The following is a 23,993-nucleotide window of genomic DNA, read 5'->3' as shown; positions in this document are numbered from 1 at the left end:
GACTTTTAGCTTGGACACCATAAATCTAGACTTCTCAGGTCCTTAGTTATGTCATCTAGAAAATAAGGATAAAGGTTTTAGCCTAGTTAATTAACTCAAGCTACTATCAGGATAAAATTAGGTTGTAAATATTGCAGTCCTCTGAAAGTTAAAGTGCTGTATACATGAGCAGCACTTTCATTAACAGACTGACCACTGCATAATCCAATTAGCTCAGTCAAGATTTAACCAGGCCTCAGAAAGAGAGAGCGTGTTACCGTGTGAGAACAGCCTGCTTAAGGGCCATCCCTGGCGTCCAATTTGCCACTTTTTCCTGTTTTTACTCTCGTTTAGCCCTAGAAACACTGCAAGTGATTTCCATGTGATTTAGGAAAGTAATGGAGCAAACAGACTATCTGTAAACATAAAGAATACAATGGGAAACATTATGTGTGTATATAAAGAAAGAGAAATAAAACCAGGCAAAAAAAACTTTTATCGCTTGTCTCAAAAGAATTATAAAATTAGTGGATGAAGGGCATGTTGTTACTTTTTTATATTTGCATTTTGCCAGTAAAAATCCTTATGATATTTTTACTGTACTTGTAGTCTGGCTCTTCTGCCTGCCACATGAATTGAAAACTGAGTTTTTGGAGCCGGAGATTTCTGGAAGTTGTGGAATGGGAGAAAGTCTGAGGTGGTGATAAGCCAGCAGCTTTCCCTGGTGCAAAGCTGACCAGGTGCACAGCATCAGGCCTGATTTGGGCTGCTCACATCCAAGCTTCAGACTCTCTTAAGATGCTTTTCTGGGGAACACATTCTTCACTCTCCACTCCCCTCATCTGTACTTCATTGTAAAAAAGGAAGTCAAACCAAAACAAAATAAATGTTAAGATAGAACCTCAGGATTCTAACCAAGATACTTTTGCTTTACTGCTCTGAGGTGATCATTCTAATGCTAATTCTTGTATTGATGTTTGATCTATATTTGAAGGAATTTGCTTCTACATTGCAAAGTTAATTTGTTTATCCAGTTTGCTATGGATGGAATTAAGCCCTCCCTTCCAATACCCACATTGAAGCCCTAATCCCTATTGTGACTATATCTGGGCATAGGGCTTTCAGGAGGTAATTGAGGTTACATGAGGTCATAATGGTGGAGCCCTAATCTGATAGGGTTGGTGGACTTATATGAAGAAGAAGAGCCAGAGATGTCTTCTTCCCTCTCTTTCTGCCACATGAGGACACAGTGAGAAGCTGGCTGCCTGCAAGTCAGGATGAGAGCCCTCATCAGACATCCAATTCACCACCACACTGATCTTGGATTTACCAGCCTCTAAAACTGTAAGAAAATAAGTTTCTGTTGGTAAAACCATCCAGTCTTGTTTTGGCATCCCAGGTTTACTAATATGTAATTTCCTGGGACCATTTATTCTCAATTTAGGATGAATTTGGCTATTTAGTTTTGAAGCCTTTTCTGTTTCTCTAATGAGCTAACTTCTTATACTATTCAGAAAACAAGAGGCTGGATAATGGTTGATTCTGTAGCTGGATATCCACTAGAGTTACATATTTGACAAAGTTTGCCTAGTGATAAGTGTGGACGTAGGCCTAACACTCTAGCCTGCTGAGTCCTATCTAATGTGCTTGACACTATGCTACAAACTTAGACATCATCAAATCCAGAACCTTGTCCAATGGGTGAAAAACAGTCTATTTAACCACAACTCATAATCCAGAGAGGATAAATAATTATGATTGTGCTAAAAAATGATTTCTTCCTATAAAGACAAAACAAAGCCCTACCATAAGCAGAGTCAAAAGGCACATGACAGGTTAGAAAAAAATATGTGGCCTCTTAGACTAATAACCTGACAGGAAAAAGGGCAAAGCAAATGAATAGGCAGTTCACAGTTAAAGAAATGTGAATATCTTAAATATATGAACATATTATTTGTATCCCTCATAATAAGAGAAGTACAAATTTAAATTTTACTGAGATGTTATATTTCACTTGACAGATAAGCAAAAATCAAAACATTTGATCCATTTTACTGCAATGTTGTGGGGCAATGGACACTCTCACTCATGGCAAATTGGCACAACTCTTTTGGAGGGCAATTGAAAAATATCCAAAATTACAAATGTATGTCCTTCTGACTCAGAGTTTTATTTGTGATAATTGATCCTATGGCTTGCATAAGTCCAAAATAACTTTTGTTCAAAGTAATTCATTTAGACTTGGTTTAGAGGAATAAACAAATGGAATCAACCCAAAGTCCCATTGAGAGACTGTTCAAATAAATCATGGTATCGTCACAAAATAGAATACACTGAAACCAGATAGAAAAGAATGAGGATCCTCTCTATTTAGTGATACGGAAAAACCTCCAAGGTATATTGTTAGTGAAGTAAACAAAGGATATATATTATGCTATCTTTCAAAAACACAATGCTTACATCGACCTACACAAATACTGGAAAGATATACAAGCTTGTCAGTGACCTATGAAGGTTGTTGGATGTGGGGCCAAAAGAAAATAGGGAAGGGAAGGAGACTTTTAACTCTGTACATTTTCTCAAATTTTTTTGTTTGCTTTTTGAACCATGTAAACATTTACCTATTCATAATTCAATAAAAAATAAATAAAACACGCACACACAGGGCAAAATCCATGAGGGGAATCCAGAATTTCCTCAGTAACCTGTGCTACTCTGTTCTATTTCCTGATATGAAGAATTTCTTCTATTTCTGATATAAAGAATTATTCTTCACGAGCTTCAGAATAATAGCTTCACTTGGCAGTTTTAAAAAATACATGCAAAATTTTCCCAGCATAAGGAAATGACAAATGTTTGAGGTGATGGATAACCCAATTACCCTGATTTGATCATTACACATTGTATACATGTGTTAGGATTTCACAGGTACTCCATCAATATGTACTGTTATTATATATAAACTAAAAATAAAATCCATATACAACAGTTACTGCATATTCTGAAAGTATAATATTTAAAAGAGGTTTGGCTAAGAAACTGGAAAATACAATCCCAAATCTTGTCACAGTTTAAAATGTTTTCAATTACTATGTGTGGCATGGTATAATGGAAATAACACAGGCATTAGACACAGCCACATTTGGGTTCAAATCTCATTTCTGCCCCTAACAAGCTTTGTGATCTTCCATGAATATCTTCATTTCCAAGAACTTCAGTTCCCACTCTTAAAAGTGTATTACCCATAGAAGCAGTACTATCTATTGAAATCATTCAGGTTGAAAAGCTGGCATTGGCAGACGTGTCATAGATGGTAGCTGTTATTAGATGATTACTTTATTTATTGTCATTGTGAGAATTCAACTAAGTCAGTAGGTGCATGAAAAAAAAAAAGATAGTTTACAGAGGTCGGTTACATCTTACCTATCTGGAATTTTACTGTCTCTAATCTCACTGTCAGAACACAGAACACAGAAACAGAAAGAAGCAAACAATTGTTCTTGGTAACAAAATGGATTACACAAATATTTATATGAAAGTTTGAGCACTTGACTTTTTAGAAGCCAGTTGAAAGCCCCCAGATAGCTGGTTATGCTTGGATTTCACGGAAAATATAAGAGTAGAGTTACAGAAGGGAATGAGTTAGTTAGATATGCTACTTAGTGAAAGCGACAGATCATGGCCTGAGAAAAGAACCATATAAAGTAAACACAAGAATGTAGAACATGGTAGCTGAGTGCTTTTCTCCAGAAATACACATCTACATACCCAATAAACTGTGATGACTTTGCTGTACCAGACTGCATCCTTAAAAAAGTACTTATCCAATAGGTTAGAAAGGTAGGGAAGAATAAAGATTTTCATTAAAAAGTGGCAAAAATAAAAATAAATGATTTTTAAATGCCCAGTTATATATAAGATTCAACTCTCTTGAACTCTTCACTCCTTTCATCTTTTCATAAATAGCTAAAATTTCACTGTATTCAGTACCCAAATGTTCATTAAAAACAGAAACTCTAACAGAAAAGTATGGGCTGAGATGAATAAAAACATTTAAACATAGCTTGAAACAAGAAAGCTGCACAATAAATGGGATATTGTTCCTATGTGCTCCTGGAAACCCTGGTAAACAAACAACCAAGTTACCTGTCTTGCCTTTGATTTAAGGCTTATGTATGCATGGAGTATAGCCTGTAATATTTTCCAGCAGGCTCTCTACTCAAGTTATTCCAACTTGTTTAGATTTGGTGAAATCCAAGAGCTAAACAATGACTTTTGCAAGTTGCAAATTGCTTTTAAGAGGAAACTCTTCAGTTGTTGTATGTGTAGTTTGGTAAAGGGTACTCTCTTTTGAAGCTGGAGAACAGAGGTCCTAATTCCTATTAAGCTTTTGTTTGCAGAGACACAGGCGTGATAAGGGGACTTGTCCCCCAAAACTTTGGTGCTCTCTACTTGGGATAAGCACAATTCTCCTCAGCAACAAAACCACAAGGTATTCTGTCACATTTCCCAAAGAAGCAGCAATCGAACTTTCCATGCACCCTGTGCATCACATATTTTGTGGATGACATAGGTAGCTGTGCTCTTTTGTGTCAACATTCCTTCTTTATTATATGGCATGCCCTAGTCTCTCTGTAGTCATGCCACTACTGTGGCTACTAGCCAGAAAAATTACAGAACCATATCTAAGAAACTTGTTTATACTGGAAAGAGACCAGTCATTTTTATTATCATCATACTAACAAAATAATAACAAAGAATCAAATCATGCTTGTTGATTAAATTCTACTTAAAGAACTGAGTACGGTTTGCCCTCTGTATTTGTAAGGAATTGGTTCCAGAAACCCCAGCAGACACCAGAATCAATGTCATAGTGCAGTGGGACCTCTGTATCTGCGAGTTTCCATCTGCAGCTGGATGTGAAACCTGTGGATATGAAGGGCCAACTGTACTGACCCATATTCTTTGGGGTTCTTGATTTGATGGTAGGGTTTATATGTGTGTCGGAGGCACTGGTGGGCAGGAAAAGGGAGATGTATCTGAATCATCTGGAGACTTACTCAATTCAAAGTATTTTTGCACATTTCTATGTCTTTCTCTTTATTTTTGATTTATTCAATTATGCCCTTGAAGGAAAGGTTTGTGGATTTTGAAAAAAAAAAGCTTCTCAGATGATTCTGATATAATAAATGTATAATAATAATAATAGGTAACATATAACGGAAAACATTTGTTTGTTTGTTTGTTTGTTTGTTTTTGAGATGGAGTTTTGCTCTTTTTGACCAGGCTGGAGTGCAATGGCGCGATCTCGGTTCACTGCAACCTCTGCCTCTGGGTTTCAAGTGATTCTCCTGCCTCAGCCTCCCAAGTAGCTGGGATTACAGGAACCTGCCACCATGTCTGGCTAATTTTTTTTTTGTATTTTTAGTAGAGACGGGGTTTCTCCATGTTGGCCAGAATGGTCAACCAGGATGGTCTTGTGATCCGCCTGCCTCGGCCTCCCAAAGTGCTGGGATTACAGGCGTGAGCCACTGTGCCCAGCCGGAAAACATTTCTTGAATGCTTTCCGTGTGCTAGACACTGTCCTAAGCCTTACTCTTTCCTGTGGTTGAGACCTTTTCTCTGTGATACGCATGCAAATTGGTACTATAGTCTAGAAATTAGCTACATGAGGTCATCCACATTCACTTCCTTATTCCTTTATAATGTTATATATTTTCCATGAGAAAAATCTGTGCACTGAAAGAATAATTTCCTATGTGCCACCATATATGACTTTGGACACAAAATATTATTCTGAGCCTCAGTTTCCTTATTTGTGGCAAATAGGGAGAATAAAACTTCTTTGTCTATATTGATATATTAATGTTTACTATAATGAGATGGCTAATTCAGATTGTGGTTAAGAAAGATAGAAACTTAGGACATTAACTGGAAATCAAAATTTACAATCCAAGAAAGTTTAACTGAATCTAATTTGGGCTAAACACCATGAGGAACAAACAACTGTATAGTATTTCCTTGCTTCTATATGTTTTCAGTGATAAACTACATGAAATAATCAGTGAACAAGACACCTTTGTGTAACCAACATGGTGCTAAAATATGGGTCAAAAATTAGGAAATAGACAAATCTAAGACACTATTAGCAAAAATGTTTTAAAAAAAGGCAGATAGTAACATGGACTAGATTCATGAAAGCGGTATGACGTGAGTTAGGTCTTGAAGGTAGCAAGGTGGAAAGAAAGAAAACATATTTTTAGTAGCTGCATTGGTGGAGGCAGGAGGGCAAATCTGGAGTCCTAAGTAATCCCAGTATTATGCTACAACTCTCAGATTCAACCCTATACACAAAAATAGAGAACATAAATTCATTGTGACATTATGCAGTGAGCATTGTCTTGTGAGGTTTACAGTGTAAGTAAAGTATGTGCCTCTGTGTGATTTGTGTCTCTGGAGGAAGTCTCACCAGAGGCAAAAGGTCAGAATTATGTCGTGTAATTCCTGTGTCCTCATAACATCCAGTATGATTCCAAGTATATTGGGAGAAACTCGGTTCATATTTTAAGTGGGTTGGAGACATAAGGAAGTTTCATAGGGTTGGCAGGTGGGATAAGGTGATAGACTTGGAACCAGAAGTTGGAAAAACAGGGCTGTGCAGAAGCGGAGTGAGAACCATCACAGAAAATTAGCTCTCCTAAGCTATTTTCCTAAGACAAGGCCCCTGTCGCATATCTCTAAAACACCCATCTCAAAAACTGGAAAGTCTGTATCTTTTCTACCCACCCCTCCCCCAACCCCAAATTCCTTTCTTTAAATGTAGACAAAAGTTGAGGCTGAGCTCGTGTGATTAATACCAGCCTGTCTTGAGTGCATCTCCATCACCCCACGGTCTTCCCATTTTTCTTATGTGCTGAGAAAATGCTTTTCACAGCTATGATGACACAGCCAGAAATATCACCTTTTGAAGACATCATAACCGTGAGATATGACACTCTTTCGGCCGTTAGAAGGTTATTTGCTGTAGCCATTAAATATAGCCCTGTCATTCCCACTCACCTGAGCCATATTTCCTCCTTCAATAGATTATCCATAAATATAGGCTCAGGTACAAATAGAAATAATGAACATTCACAGCTAAAGAAGACATGCACAGCCAAATCCTGCCTGAAGATAAGAGAACAGTCCTCCCTAGAGCAGGCTCAGCAGAGCCCAGAGGCCAGGTCTCCTGGAGGGGTCCCAGGGACTCAGGGCAATGTGGCTACCATATCCGGGCAATGCAGAGTCCATGCCTGCTAAATTCCAAAGATGTTACAGACTGCCCACTTGGTGCCCCAGCCTACTTTGTTGACATTTATTAATTAGAATTAATTATTAGTAGCAGCTTGTCCAGAATGTAGCTTTAGTTAATATTAGTATTTTTAACAAGACATGGTGTTGTTCATATAGATTCTATAATTTCCAAAGGACTAAACAGGTTTACTCACTTAATCTAAGTAATTTTACACATTCCAGTCCAGATGCCTTATTATCTTCTGTGCATTCAGCACTTTCTTATGAACCTGATGAAATAAAATAAAAATGTAAAAAAAAAGTGACAATTTAGCATCAAACTGTGCCAAAACTTTTGGCCTTATGCAAGAGTGAAACAACATTAAAACTAAATGCAAGACTGAGTAGCACAGGTGACTAATTCTGCAGGCATTTGTAGAGAAAGATGACCAATGATCCCCTGGGACTGATAGGACTTTAGCTGGGCTTTGGGAGTGGCAGGTATGCAAAGGGCCTTTATCTGGGTTCTCAAAACTGGGAACCCTGTAGAGAGTTTGGCAGATTATCGGTAGGAGTGAGTGGAAATTTGAGAAGGGACGAATATCTCTGAAATGAATGGGAATATTTGCTGCAAAGTAATATAAGACCTAAATTGCTCAGGAGACTTCTAGCATTGAGGAAGATAACCCCGGGCAAATTAAGTCTTGGAAATAATTTGTAGATTTGTGTAATACTGTGATATAGCAATTCCCAAGGATGATCTACAAACACAGAAACAACTTCTTCATAGGTGTTTGTGTACCCCATCATTAAAAAATATGTTTCACCCAATGAGAGAAAACCCAGGGAATACCATGACAGGTGTGGGATTAGTGTCATTTCATGCTTCCAGATAGATTTGTCTACCACAGAGTAAAAACATAGTGGCCTATCTACAAGTTGTATATTTGTCTATTTGTCTATGCACGAAGTTGATGCATTTGATTGGCCAAGAGGACTTCCCTCATGCAGAGGCTCCCAGTAAATAAAATGAGATTGTTTTTCATAAACATGCATTCATTTCACAAGCTCATACCTTCAATTAGTGAAATATTTTCATGTGCTAATGCCTCTGTTTTAGAATAAAGTGTAATTAATTTTTTAACCCTCAAAGTACATGACACACTTATATGTAGGTTAAGTGTTTTATGCACTTTCAACAGCTTCCAGATATTTAGTGTATCATCTGAAGCTGTAACATACACATAAAATTCATATACATATGTTTATAAAAGTTCTTGCAAGGACAGAGAGAAAGAGAGAGAGAGAGAGAGACAGACATTTGTTCATACACATATTGAAAGCAATTTTAGTTTGAGATCTGGCCATAGGCTGCCAGGATTGGAAGAGAGCTACATACAACAGTGTGTGAAGAGATTGGGTTGGCCTGATTTTGACCCTCAACCGTCTGTTTGCACACAGTAGCTGGGAAGGTGCTTTTGAAAAGTAAGGCAGTTTTGTTAGTTGCCTGCTCAAGGCCCTCCAATGGCTTCCTATTGAAAAGGAAACAATAGGTTAGAAAACAACCTAAAGTCCTCATCTCAGCCTACCAGACCCTTCTCCAGCTGGCCCCGGTTACCTCTTGTTTATTTACGATCATTTTTGTTCACTCCACCCTCACTGACCTTCTCGCTGTTCTTCAAAGATGCTTAGCGGGTTTCTGGCCCACAGGCTTTTTCCTTGATGCTCTCTCTGCCTGGAACACAATTCTCTCAGACACGCACATGGCTGACTTCCTCCCTCCTCTCAGGTCTCTGCTCAAAGGCCACCTCTGCAGCAAGTCCTTCCCTGATCACCCCATTTAAGATTGCCCCCATGTCTTCTGTGGCCCATTGTCTTGCTTCCTTTTGCATCACAGGAGTTAGCACGACCTGACATTTTATAATACATCTATTTGTTATTCCTTTAGTTTATGTTTCCTAAATAAGGATGGCAGTTCCACAAAGGATGGCTTATGTCTTGTTTTCAGCTGTATCTCTGGCATATAGTAGATACCTATTAAAAGCTTGTTGAGGCCGGGTGCGGTGGCTCATGCCTGTAATCCCAGCACTTTGGGAGGCCGAGGCGGGCAGACGACCTGAGGTCGGGAGTTCATAGACTAGCCTGGCCAACATGGCAAAAACCTGTCTCTACTAAAATACAAAAATTCGCCAGGCGTGGTGGCATGTGCCTGTAGTTCCAGCGACTCAGGAGGCTGAGGCAGGAGAATCACTTGAACCCGGGAGGCAGAAGTTCCAGTGAGCCGAGATTGTGCCACTGCACTCCAGCCTGGGTGACCAAGTAAGACTCTGTCTCAGAAAAAAAAACAAAAACCAAAAAGCTTGTTGAATGAAAAAACAAAAATAGCAGAATAGTATTTCTTGGCTTATTTACTTATTAATTCATTTATTATGACCACCATATGCCTGCAACCCAATCGGAGAACTGGAATATGATTAAATGTATCAGAGAATGTCATACACCTATGTCAGCCCTTCCTCCCTCACTTGGTCTCCCCTATCCAAGGTAATATTTATCTTAGGTTTTGTGTCATAATTTTCTTCCTTCTAAAACATAGTTTTATTTTTATATATGTATATATATTATAATATATATGTATTTAAATTGTATTTTGCTTTGAATGCATTTTTCATTTTATTTGATTTTGAATTTCGTTTAAAAAGAATATCATTCTACATGTCATCTCCTGAGACTTTTTCCCACTCAATATTTTTGGTTCCTCAATATTTTTTTGCTATTATATCACTTTGATATTATTTTATTTTGCTATTTCGATATATGGCTATAATCCATTCATTTCATATAGCTGTATTCTATTTTGTGACTGTATCATGATTTATTTTCACCTTGCTGTCAAACAAGTGTCCTAGGATGGGGCTCCCATTTAAGACTTGAAGAAATTCAGGCAGGGCACAATAGCTCACATCTATAATCCCAGCTTTTTCAGGAGGCTGAAGCAGGAGGATCACTTGAAGCCAGGAATTTGAGAACAGCCTGGGCAACATACAAAGACCCTGTCTCTACAAAAATAAATTTTAAAAAAAATAGCCAGCCATGATGGCACATGCCTGTAATTCCAGCTACTTGGGAGGCTGAGGAAGGAGAATTGCTTGAGCCCAGAGTTCAGGGTTGCAGTGAACTGATTGCACCAGTGGAAAAGAAATTTGTCAGAGTTCTTAAGCAATGTGTCCCAGGCCCCTGGAGTAGTTGGTGGGGATCTGGCTCAGATTCTCTAATGAGGATTCTCTCCAGTTTGTAAAAACTTGTTAGGGGGCATTTTGAGTGTAATGTTTCATATTCAGTCAAAAACAGGCCCTGTTCTGCAATCTCTTGCCTTTTTTTCCTCTAAAGTGGCCCCTCCTAGTTTTTTAGAGCTGGGCTCACTTTACATTCCCATCTGTAGGCTCAGTCCCATGTACACTCCCAAAGCAAATATGGTGGAAAGATGAAGTATCTTAATGGCACTGGCATGGAATTTCAAATCAAGTCCCCTCAGAACTCAGTGTAAGAGTCTTTGTTGCCAGAAGACTCAGGAGCAGTGCCCTGCCACCCGGTTCCAGCACTGGCACTGCTAGCTTGCTATTCTTCCCTGTTGGCTCTAGTCCATTTTCATGTTTTTGTGAGTGCTGTACTGCTATCCTGTCCAGGATTTTGGTTTTCTTTCTAGAAATAATCCTTTTCCATGAAATGCAGCCCAGCTTTGTAAACTTGCCTTGCCTTTCCCAGTCTTATTCCTTAAATTCTAGAAGGCAATCTTTTCCCAATATGGTGGCCAAGACCCAACAGCATGTGAGTCCTCTACCATGGAGCCATGCTAGCTTGACCTGACTTCCAGTGCCAGTCACCCTCGGACCTGTGCTGGAAGCCATTGTGTTTATGGAGACAGGCTTTTCCTTTCAGCTGCACACCAGGAATTTGTCTTTTATATAGCTGGAATAGATTCTTTGAATTTGTGAAATAAATGGCTGAAATCAGAGGTGGGATTTGTGACCAAAGACCAGAGAGCCTATAACTAGTCTAGCTGGGGAATAAAACCCAAGTGATATAATTTGAGGCAAAAAATGAGCATATGTAATATTGACATAACTTTGTGATGCAGGGTCACACATTGTTGGAGACAGTGTACATTTGTATAATATTTTGGAGAACAACTTTATAGCATGTATCCTTCAGACAGCCATGGATTTTGGCCCTACATATCCACTTCAGAAAACATATGCTAAGGAGATAATTTTAAATACAGAAAAACTTTATGCATAAAGATGTTCTCCAGCATTACACAGCCACAAAAATGTAATAACCAAAATGTCCATTAGAATAATGAATAATTATAGTACCTCCATCAGAAGAATGGTATTCATCTTAAAGCTTTCACGCTAACTTTGAAAAATATCAGCATTATAATATTAGAATGTTATACAAAAATTAAAATCCCACATATGGTATAATTACAAGTGTGCAAAACAGTCCTCTCCCCCCACTAAGTATGCCAGGAAATAAAGGTAATGAAGATCCTCCAAAAATTTAAAAGTGGTGGAATTATAGCTGTCCTCTAGCTTTCAAGGTTTTGTTTGTCTTCCCTGGAAATATGTATCACTTTTATATAGAGAAAAAAATAACCAGACTAAAACAAATTAAACATGCCACCTCGTCTATTACGAATCCAAATAAAAGATATACAGTGGAGTGAGAAAACTAGCCTCAAAGAGTTTTAAACTGCCTTAGTCCCGCATAGATCTCTCACCGTGTTGAGCTCAGAGGATGGAAGCCTTTTCGAGCTGCTGGTGAAACACCTGCTTTAGAGATCAAATTCAGGAGCAGAAATAGACCCAAGACATCAAATAATTTACTCCATGGTAAAGGTAGCTCCAGGAATCAGATAATTTGTGTAAATGCATTTAGAACAATGTCTTGGCACATAGTAAATGCTTTTAAAAAGGTGAGATATTATTACTGTTGTCATTATTCAGTACATGGTATTGAATAGGTACTATCAATTTAGGAAAATACATACCAATACAACTCTGAACATTAGATTGTATATGAAAAAAAATTTCAAACAGATGAGAAATTCAAATTCCAAAAAGTAAATCAATAAGCCAACCAGAAGAACATTCAGAGTACAGAAGTCCCTTCTCAATATAAACACCAAAGGTAGGGTCCTTTAGGAGTAGAAAGATAATCACTTTAACCATAAGTCATTAAAATTGTCTGTAGGAAAGGAAATTAAGAAAATTATAATCTGGGATAAATATTTGCAAAACAGCTGTTTTATTTGGTTTCATAATTTTTAGAATATTATGCTTATTTTTCTTTTTTTCCCATTACAAAAGAGTTAATAACCTTATGGAAAAGTTCTCTCAAATCAATAAGAAAAGAGACAGGTACTCCAATAAAAACGATGGAGCAAAGGATAAAAAGAGTAAAACAAAGTGTGTATGTGTATACACACGCATTGTATAGATATATGTCTACACACATATATATTTTATATATTTTACCTTCATTAGTAATTACAGAAATGTGAATTAAAATACCATGAAATACTAGGCATTTTTTTCCTCAAGTGAATTGACAAAAATAAAAATAATGTCTGATATTTTTGAGATAAGGGTTTGTGTGTTGTTTTTGTGGGACTTAATAGAATACTTTGCTGTGAAATTGTTGTTGTGCAAAATAACGGGAACCACCCGGGTTTACCTCGTGCCAATGAGAAATGTAGTATTTCTTTTATATTAGGAAGCGGGGAACCAGGAATATGGATTCCAAGGAGATGACACACAATTTCTGGTAATACTTTTCCATTTCATTTTATGAGAAAAAAAGATATTCTTTAAAAAGTAGTTTATCTGTTAGAATCTTCATTAATAAGCATGAAATTATGCAATTAATTAAATGCTAATAAATCAGCTAGTTCTAAAAATTAAACATCAAATTAAATTAAAATCAAATAATTAAGTCTAATAGAAATATAGAAGGATTGTGGTAGGCTCCAGAATTCTTCCTTCCCTCTCTCTTTCTCTCTCTCTCTCCAAAAGAACATTAAAGTGCTGCTCATGATTAAGGGGAAACACGCACTCTCATAGGAATGTAAATTAGTAAAAGCTTGTGGCAGAGTGTTTGGCAATATGTAAAGTACTTAAAATTGTAAATATGCTTTGACAGAGAAGTCTCATTTTTATGAATTTATCCTAAAGAAATAATCAGACAAGTGTTCAAAGATGTTTGTACAAGGGTATTCATTGAAGTGTTGTTAATAGTATTGAGAAATTGGAAATAAACTAAATATTCAACAGTGGGGAATTAGTTTAAAATTTATGCTATGTGGAGTAGAATATGCTAAGTAGAGTGAACCTTTGAGTATTTGAATTTAGATGTATATTTACTGAGTTTATTAAAAAATAAGATGTTTATAATATATTAACTGAAAATCACCTACAATATAGTATGCTTAATATGATTCTTTTAACATAAAAATTATATAAACGTACATGTAAAACCATACCCAACTAGTATCAACATCCAGGAAAAAAATATATATCAATAGGCTAACAGTGTCTACCTCTAAATGTAGAATTACAGATAATTCTTTTCCTGTTTTGTTTTTAATGTTTCTACAACTCATGGGTATTATTTATTCAGCTTCAAAATAACTTGACAACTTTTCATCTGGGCTATCACCCTTGTTCAACCCCTGTGACCTTTCACCTGTCATCATCGCTTAGATCTCCTTGAAAACAGACTTCGAGGTAAGAAGTGAAGGGCCAGTAATTGGTTTGGAAGGTCATCCCAGGAAGCAGGAAGTCCAGAAAGGGAGAAAAGGTGGTAAGGTATATTAATGAGCTGTGTGCATCTGGGGCTCAGGCCCACTGTGGTCCGTGTGAATGAACCTGAGAACAGTTCCACTGAAGGATGGGAAGAGGCATTTATCCATCAAGCCTCAGCTCTCCCTGGTAGAAGGTTGCCCCAGGGTGTTAAATTTTTGGTAGCTGGTAATTTTAAACTGCCCTGTGTGTGGCCTGAACAGACCGCCCTAGTTCTGGAGGAAACTCCTCAGGCAGAGAAGCACAGAACTGAGCATGCTTGAGACGGGAGGCTGGTGGAGGGTCATCTTTTGGGGCTGCAGCCGCACTGCTGTGGGGGTCCTGGGAGGTGACACAGAGCATCAACTGCATGGTATGCTTGCCACCTCTGGGTTTCTGTCACAGCACCTTAACAGGCTTACCTGTGTCCACCCTGACAGTTTGATATAGTTTGGGTATTTGTCTCCTCCAAATCTCCTGTTGAAATTTGACCCCTAAAGTTGAAGTTGGGGCCTAGTGGGAGATGTTCATGAGGGCAGATCTCTCATGAACAGCTTGGTGCCATCTTCATGGTAATGACCCAGTTCTCACTGTATTAGTTCCCATGAGAGCCGGTTGTTGAAAAGAGCCTGGACCCTCCCTCCCCTCTCTCACCATGTGATGCTGGCTCCCCTTGGCTTTCTGCCATGAGTGAAAGCTTCCTGAGGCCCTCATCAGAAGCAGATGCTGGCACCATGCTTTTTGTACAGCTTGCAAAACCGTGAGCCAAATAAACCTGTCTTCTTTATAAGTTACCCAGCCTCAGGTATTACAAACAGCCTACAACCCACCCTTAGAGCATATTCTCAGCACATCACCAGAGTGCTTATTTAAAAATGGAAATCATATCATGCCACACCTTTGCTCAAAACCTTTTCATATTACTCACCAACACAAACAAGCAATCAATAAATCAAACAAACAAACCAACGAGCAGATATAGTCCATTAGGCAATACATGATCCAGCCCCCATAGCCCAATCTCTCACAATTCTCCTTACTGGCCTCACTGCAGTCTCTTTGCTCTGCTAAGGGTGCATGTATCCAGGCCCTTAGTGTCAGCTTCTTCTGCCTGGAAGTCTTCTCTATCCAGCTATGCAGTCACCTATATCTCACTTCCTTCTGATTTCTGCCCAGATGTTCCTTTCTCAGAGCAGCTTTTCCTGACTATCTTTTGTAAAATAGCAATTATCTGACTCTACTGCCTTGTCTCTTATTTTTTTTTCCATTGAGCTAATCATCATCTGACAAATCATATCTTTTTCTTTACATTTTAACATTTTATTTCTGTTTTCCTACCAACAGTAGACTCTAAGCTCTGCTAGGACAGAGCTGTGTCTTTTTTGTTTTATTATTATTTTATTATTTCCCCCGTGTACAGAGTATTGCAGACATCTAACCAGCACTTAATTAATGTTGAATGACAAATGAATGAATGATCAAAGGTGTGCTTAGCTTCCAAAGGAAGTATAGAACAAAGAAGAGAACGTTTCCCCAAGTCATACTCCTTCTTTGGTGTTTTCTGCTCAATAGAGCTCCTTTTCCTAACCCTCCATGACTGTGACTTTTCTGCTGAGTCCTCCTGGCTGCTTTGCAGCTGACGTCTTGAAATGCATCCTTTGGGTTGCCTAGGTGTGTAGTATCTGCCAGTATTCACCTGGTTAATCAGATACCAATGTCTCCAGGTTGTCTGCTCCTAGGACAGTCTATGATCTGAAGTATAGGAGGACTGGAGCTCCAGGCAAGATAACCTGACCTTGAGGATCAGTTCCCAGTGGGCAGGAACAATGTTCTCAGTGCATTCTTGGAGCAAGTTCTGATTGAATCTGTGCTTGTCTCCTTGTCAGGCCAAGGGAAAGAACCTGCCATGCTGGCACTTAGCCTTGTAGCCCAGACTTCTTGACAACACACCCTCCCATAAGCCAAAACCAAATCATCCTTCCATCAGCACCTTTCCCAATTTTGCTGGTCCTGGATCCTTGCCCCAACCTCCACCCTGCCTTACTGCTGTGGTTGTTTATGATATACAGGATCCACCCACAACTCTCTCCTCCCGTGATTCACCTGCACTAATAACAGGCTTCCACTGAGAAGCGATAGCATCTTCCCCTCAAAGAATGTGAAGTGTTTGGAAACGTGCCTGGGCAATTCATCCTCAGCACCCAAAGGCATCAGAGGTCACTCATTCATCCAGGAGAGGAAAATGAGGTTGGGGTTGGAAGTCCCCACTGTGCCTCATGGAAGGGAATTGCAGAGCTGAAATTTCTGTGTAAACCAGTGGCATTTAATCCCATTTGGTGACATGTACTTCTATTTGGATCTGTTCCATTGCATCTCATCTCATTGCATCTCATCTCATTCCATAGGTAATGAATGCACACCTAAGAATACATAGCATTGGTGCCAAGATCCATTTTCAAATATGTTGTGTTACATTTTAGTTTTAGTCTGAAGGTATGAGGCTGAATTTGCAAGAGATTGCTAGTATGATTTGTTTCTTTCTCTACATTTTATAACTGGATTATGCTTTTAACATAAATCATATGAAAACACTGTAAAAAAAATAAATATTTCTATACTTGTTACTTAACTACAGCTAAATGCCTGAAGGAAGTCTTCTATTGTGCTCCATGTCTTCCTAATATATGCAAGTAGAAAGTGATCAGTGGATTTCTACTTAGGACTGTCCTGAAATAATTTGGTGTTTGTACAAAAGTCATTTAATGCATTTTATTATATCTTGGCTCCTAAGTAGGTTCCATTTAGGGATTATTATATTATAACATTTCGCCGTTCTATGCCAAGTTTGTGACAATGAATAAAAAGTGAATGTGTATGTATGAGAATAAACATTCTCTCAACATAGATTCAAAACCGCAAACACTATATCTGTCAGAAATAATGCATCACAATGGAATTAATTACTGGTATTATCTACATTTTTACTTCTGTTTTTTTCTTAATATTATTCAAATAAGTTTTCCTCTTCCCTATCCTTCCACTTTCCACAGAATGCAATTCACTCCTCCCTACCACTATGTGTGTAAGACTGTGCTTGAGCATTTGAGGCATAGACCATGAATCAGATGCAGATTGTGCTTTTGAGAAAGCTACTTCCTCTCTGTTCTCAGAGACATGGCTTGTTGTATCCACTAAAGCCATTTTGTGTAGCGTTAACAGTTAACGATGAAACAACCCACCAACTATTAAATGATTATTTTGTGCTAAGCATTTTGCTAAATATTTTGTATGTGTTATATAATTCAGTTCTCATAAGGTCTCTATGAAGTGAGCAATAGCCTTCTTTAGCCCATGAAACAAGTAGGGATCCTCCCTATTTCATTTAATCAGGGGAATTCAAATTCTATCCTTCCACATTTTGATATCCTGTGTAGGCCTGGTCTGAATTCATTGGTTTGCGTTTTTATTGAAATTTTTTTTTTATCTTCTACACTCTGCAAGATGAATCAGGAGCTGTGCTGGGAGCTGCAAGAATCACAGAGAGAAATAAGATTTAAGTCCTTCCCCTAGGATTCAAAACATAGTTTTATTAGGTGAAACAAACTTCCAAAACAGTGACATCTTAAAATCTTAATGACTTAATTCAATAGAAGTCCATTTCATCTCACCAGTGTTCAGTAGCCTGTCTTCCACCTCATGTTTTCAGGATCCAAACTCCTTTCATCTTGTAGTTTTTGCCACTCTTTGTGTTTTAAAATCCTGCTCTTCTGGATGTTCAATGGGGAGAAGAGATATGAAATGGGCCAGTCCAGGCTGTGGTGCACATATTCTCTTCCAGGGGCCGGAACTCAGAACATGACCCTGTGTAATTCCAAAGATGGCTGGACAGTACAGTCTCCCTATGTACACAGAAAGAAACCGAAATTTTAATAGTGAGCATGCAGCAGTCTCTGAATGGGCTTGCACTTGGGGCATCAAATAACCATGCACTCCTCCATAGAACACTTGTCCCCATTCCCATTCCATGGAAGACAAATCTAAAGATACATCTATTCAGTGCATCCAGGTCAGTGTTCAGGACTTTTAGGTGATGCAAGTTCTCTTCATGAGGTCCCCATGCGACTCCTTCTGGTCTGGTGACCGATAAACTCAAGGATAAGTTTTCTGTCCTTCCACCTCTGTCCCCCACACTTCTCTGCCCCACATCTCACTTCCCCGCTATACTTTATGAAGCAGGGACAGGATAACAGCTATAAAAACTCCCATCTACGAAGTTCTCCAGCAGTTGTGGAATCCCTCTCGGCAGTCCTTATGAAGAATCCTTGTACCAGGAATTGGGAAGTTCTGAATGAGACCCTGAATATGCCTCTGGAAGAAATTCCTGTGTGTGCTGTTTTTGGTGGCTCCTCTTTGAACATTTTCTCTACAGCCACAGCTAAAGCAGGTGTGAGATAATTTGCCTTACTAGAAGACTACTCAGCATTTGTTGCTTCTTTTCTACTGGTGCACATTTGGTGGGTCAAAGGTTGTACTAACTCTTAAGTAGTCAAAATTTTCTTTCCAGCAAAAATGTGATGAGCTTTGCTATCAGTAACTTCCATGTGCTAGAAGCCAGTCTCTAATCTCTTTTTTTAGTGATGATCTTCAAACCTGAGTTATTTCTACTCCCCTAACCCCTATATAACTTCCTCTCTAAATGGACTAATGGACAATAAGCTTGAGAGGAGGGTGGGAGGGAGGATCTAACACCTTCAATCTGATATTTAGCGGTTGTCTGAGTTACTTTGAGTTACAAATAAAAAGACTTATTGGTCCTTTTAAATCAGCAAGTATTTCTCTATACACAAAGCACACCAGACCAGAACAACACAAACAAACAAAAAAGAGATATTGGCAAAGTTTAAAACCAGGGTGTTCTCCAGTAGATGAAGTAACCACTTTCAAAGAAACATGCATTAATGTTGCTCCAAATCTTCTTTCTTACCTGCAGTGGGAAGGGCGAAGCCTACCTTGTTTCTTTCAGGTAAAAGCCATATGAGATAGGTGAAGTTACTCAAAGCAGGAATTCAGGACTTACTGAATAATTTTAGAAGTCATTCATTCTTATTCATTATCACATTGCAGCATTTTGCAAGCCTGTAAGTAGAAGGAAGCACTCATTGTAGGAAAGAGTGAATGAACAAATCCTTATTGAAAGCACCTGGAAAATTCAATGCTTATGTTAGTAATTCACAAACAGGAGTCTACTGTGTCTTAATCTGGCCTCCGTGCAGCGAAAATGCTTTCCCTGCTAAATTCTCTAAATTTCTCCATTAGTCATTTGTTTGCATTTAGGCAGACAATAGGCTTTTGGAAGGTAAAACCTGGACATATTGTCATCTAAAAATGGATTATTAAAGAGAAAGGACTCTACTAGATGAGCTCTTAATCACAGACACTTGCTTTGGAAGTGAATGTGATGAAGTTTATACATTGCATATGACCAGCTGACAACTCCATTGAGCCCCTTGTCAGGAGCCTGGGGAAGCTTGGGTGGTAGGGCATGGGCTCAGAAGGTGTAGGCAGTGGTGATGGAGAATTTGACTTTTCTCTGAAAATGGTCCTAGAGACGAGTTTCTGAGTTTTGGAAGACAACACAATGCAACAGAAGGAACACTAATTTTGAAGCTGGTAGGTTTTGTTTGCAGAACATATCTGCTGTTTATGAGAGATATAAAACCCTGAGCAAGTTACCTACCTCCCTCTAGCTCATTTTCCTCATCTATAAATTGTGGGATAATGAGGGCACATTCTCCACAGCATTATTAGAAGGATCAAATGGACTAATGAATGGGAAAGTGCTTTTCAAATGGCAAAGCAGTTGCAAATGTAAGCTGTTATGATAATTGGCCCTCAAGAAATGCTCTTTGATAGTAACAGTCAGTGTCTAATCCCATTCTTCTTCCATGAAGGACTCCACAGGAACAGGGCTTTCTGTTGGCATCTTCTCTACCCGTCTTAGAAGATTACTGGAGAAGTGGATGCAGGACTCACCTCACCCTGGCACTGTTTCTCTGGGCAGTATTTTACCAGGTTAGAATTTTTTTCTGACACAGAAAATGGTATCAGTGTGGCTAAGTGGAAAACACACTGCACTGAGTTTCAACACATGCTTTCGTTACTTCATTATTTTGTTCACTCATTCACTTACTCATTCAGCAGGTATTATTCAGAGCCTATGACATATCAGACACTGCGCTAACCTGCTGTACTTGTGAAGTTGAATATTTCAATCTCCTTGCTCATTTTAATGGGAACTGAGTCACTTAACTTCTGTTTGTTTGTTTTTGAGAATCTCATTCTGTTGTCCAGGCTGGAGTGCAATGGCACAATCTCGGCTGACTGCAACCTCTACCACCCGGGTCAAGAGATTCTCCTGCCTCAGCCTCCTGAGTAGCTGGGACTACAGGTATGTGCCACCACACCTGGCTAATTTTTGTATTTTTAGTAGAGATGGGGTTTCACTATGTTGGCCAGTCTGGTCTCAAACACCTGACCTTGTGATCCACCCCCCTTGGCCTCCCAAAGTGCTGAGATTGCAGGCGTGAGTCACCACGCCTGGCCCACTTAACTTCTTATTGCATCAGTTGACTCAATTGTCCATAGTGACTATCCCTGTCCAGTCTTTCTTGTACAGTTTTTATGAGAGAAGGGCTTGAAGAGTGCCTTGTAGAAATAAAAGGGCTGGACAATTATGAGGCGCAATGCATTTATTGGCATTTTTTGAACAGCTTTTGGCATATGATGTGGCTACTGTGCTCACATAGGATGACCACTAGGGAAAGCTGACTGTAAAGCAAGAGGAAAACTGGTTCTGGTTTAACGGCATTTTGTGGAATGCCAATCACTGAAGCAAAGATTCTTTCATGATTGTGTATGAAGTGAAGTGAAGCCATAAAGAAAGATGAAAAAGTGAATCAAGAAGAACAGGAGGAGTAGGTGTGGGAAAAATAGGTGTCATGGCTGGTCAGAGTTTTTACATGCTACCTTGCAGGAGTGGGCATGCAGGGCAGGGCATGTCCAAGGAATACTCTGGGAACCTTGATATGAGATAGTAACACAGAATTAGTTTTGGTAATAATGTTAGTTAGCATTTATAACACACTTGTTTTCAAAGTACTTTATAGTGGTGAATTGGGTAATTGTATCCCTGTGAATTAGGTCAGCATTGTTATTTCTCTTTCACTCTATTAATCCCTTCTCCTCCTCAGCTAGCTGAAGCTCTTAGTCACAAAGTTAAACATTCAGCCATCAGTTATATGTGTCCCCGTGAAACAATGTGTTGGCCTTAAAGGGCAGACATAGGAATGGTTAAATATTACCCTAGCATTTTCTCCTTAATGCTAAACACATTTTTTTTTTAAAATCAGATCTTATCTTGTAGAGAAGCTGGTTATAATTCTTTTAAAGTCACTGTCATTCCTCCCCTCTGCTTCTCATAAGAGGTACGCCAATCATTCTCAAACTACATGAACTATGAGGAAAATCCCTCAGATGTGTGACTCAGAGAGGTGAGTTCTGGTGTGGCTTCTGCCACTTCCAGCTTACTGGGTGAGATCATTTCAATAAGCCATCTGAGATTTCTAAGTTTCTGAGTTCACCTTTATAAAATGTGAAGAATAATACTTGGCCTGCTTTCCTGTTTGGTGGTTTTTGAAAGTGACACAAAAATAATAATTTAGGAAAGAATGTATGGCTGAATTTAGTAAGATATGCTAGACTTATTGGTTGCCAAGGTTTACATGACATGAATGAAAAGATGTCAAGTGCACAGTGCCATCACCTTTGCTCTTTTGCTTATGGTGATCACAGCATTCTTCCCCTCACCTCCCCACCCCAACCTGAGCTAGGTCTTAGCACTGGGCTCCTCAACACAGCTCTCTCAGCCACTACTGACTGATTGGAGTTGTTGCAGACAAGGAAAACTTTTGGTAAGCCCAAATCTAAGTGTCTTCTGCTGTTCATATTTATTTTATGTTATCTTGAATAGGTTATATGTATACACCGAGCAAAATATTTTCTAGAAAGTGAACAGTCTCCCCCTTAGTCCTCTTACCTTCTGCTATTTCTAAAGTGAAAATCTTCTCTGGTTTATTTACATGCTCTGATAAATAGTCTCTCAGGTAAAAGAATTAAAGGACATCTTAACGTCAGATGGATTAGGAGGTATGAAATTATGAAAAAAGAAAATTGATTTCATTGTAATTCTTGGCAATACGTTGGCTGAAAATCTAATCTTTTTGCTTCTATCCTATGCCAGGTGAACTTTTTATAAACAGAAAATGCTCTTGAGTCTAGTTGAATTGAATGTAGGTGCTCATGTGACTAAACCATGTTCCAAATATTAGCTCCTCTTTTAAGCCTCTGGATGCCTTTCCATTTTGAACTGAACAATGAAGATTCATTGAAATACTATCATCATCACCACACCTGGGATGACTGAATAACTTTTTTTTTTCCCCCCACAGTGTCTCTCTTTTTCAGTGTTTCTCAGGGTGAGTGGCTGAGAAAAATTCCCATTTTCAATGGGAGTGCCTGGGTAAGGTTTAAGCAGATGAAACAAAGTCAGTGGAAACTATAGGATACAGTATCCATTTTCTAACTCACGGTTTAAGGGTCTATCACATAAAAGTGCTAGATCATTGCGCTGGAGTGTCCTTAGCAAATTTGATATTACTACTTTCATCTTTGGTGTCTTCTGCATTGTAAAGGGGAAGTGAGAGACTCCTTTTTTCAGAATCTTCTTCTCTATATGGTGTCAGGTTTGAGTCTGTCAGTGAGAGGCATTTGCCTGTCATCTGGAAATAGGAAAAAGGAAGAGAAGTCACTATTCTTTGCAGGTCACTGCAGCCAGATTCATGAACAGAAGAGTGACTCACAGTAACTTCTTGGTGAGTCCTAGAGAATCACTTAGTTCACTGCTGACAACAAAGAGATACAAACTTCTCAGGAATTTTTAAGAATAGAAACAGTGTTCCAGAGAGCTCTCCAAACTTTCTGCTTTGGTAGTTCAGGTAAGATCTTTAGTGTCAACTTCCCCAACCTGTGCTTCCAAGTTCTTCCAGTAGTTAAGCTACTATTTCCTGATTTAAGTCCTTTATACTTGAAACAGAGTGGCTCCTATTGCTTAACTGAACTTTAACATGATAGTTTTTTGTTTGTTTGTTTTTTTGTTTTTGTTTTTTAACTGTAAGTGGTTTGGGGCTATTAGAATGCTAGGGATGAAACTGACAAATTGATTCTTTGATGTGATCATAGTGGAAAGCACTAACAATTTCAACAATAGTGCAAAATGGGTCACTGATAGTACACGCATGGCATGCAGCAGCAAAACAGCTATTTACATTACCACTTCTGGTTTCCTGGAGTTATGTAGCTATAGAAGGCAAGACTTTGGAAGGCGAAGTAGCAATAGCAGTAACTGAACTTTATGATAGAAATAAAGAATACCAGGAATGTGGGGTGGGGTTGGCTATTTCTGAATATAATGTAGAACTTGGAAAAAGAAAGACAATGTCACGGTTTTAAATTAGTTATTCAAGGAATTCTTTAAATACTATAGAGTATGATTCAGTTACTGTGTTGAAGGAGTCTTATATTTCTCATAGCCATTGGGCAAATATTTCCAAAAATCAACTAAAAGTATAATCCTGAGAGTGGGTAAATTTATATTCAAAATGAATGTACAGACTTATTGAGTCTCTTATATCAAAGATAGAGAACTAATCAAGAAAGACTGGCACGTTGGAAATATAGAGGAGAAACTTGGGCAGATTTCAATGAATCCAAATACCTTGAACACCCCAAACCTGCCAGGCCTGTGTTGCCAGAAGAAGCTGTGGTGCTTCCTTTCCTTCCTGA

At 38.6% G+C, this 23,993-nt stretch overlaps 1 long non-coding RNA gene across 1 annotated transcript; it reads left to right on the top strand.

Annotated features, from left to right (window-relative positions):
* Positions 1 to 1,155: 1,155 nt before the first annotated feature.
* Positions 1,156 to 21,635, top strand: LOC129051680 (uncharacterized). Its single transcript, XR_008516110.2, has 6 exons — positions 1,156 to 1,323; positions 13,030 to 13,080; positions 13,933 to 14,039; positions 20,045 to 20,165; positions 20,445 to 20,541; positions 21,503 to 21,635. It is a non-coding gene; the product is annotated as an uncharacterized LOC129051680 (long non-coding RNA).
* Positions 21,636 to 23,993: the final 2,358 nt, after the last annotated feature.

Source organism: Pongo abelii, chromosome 17 (assembly GCF_028885655.2).
Source record: "Pongo abelii isolate AG06213 chromosome 17, NHGRI_mPonAbe1-v2.0_pri, whole genome shotgun sequence".
Classification (NCBI taxonomy): Eukaryota; Metazoa; Chordata; class Mammalia; order Primates; family Hominidae; genus Pongo; species Pongo abelii.
This window is presented reverse-complemented; position numbering and strand designations above follow the sequence as displayed.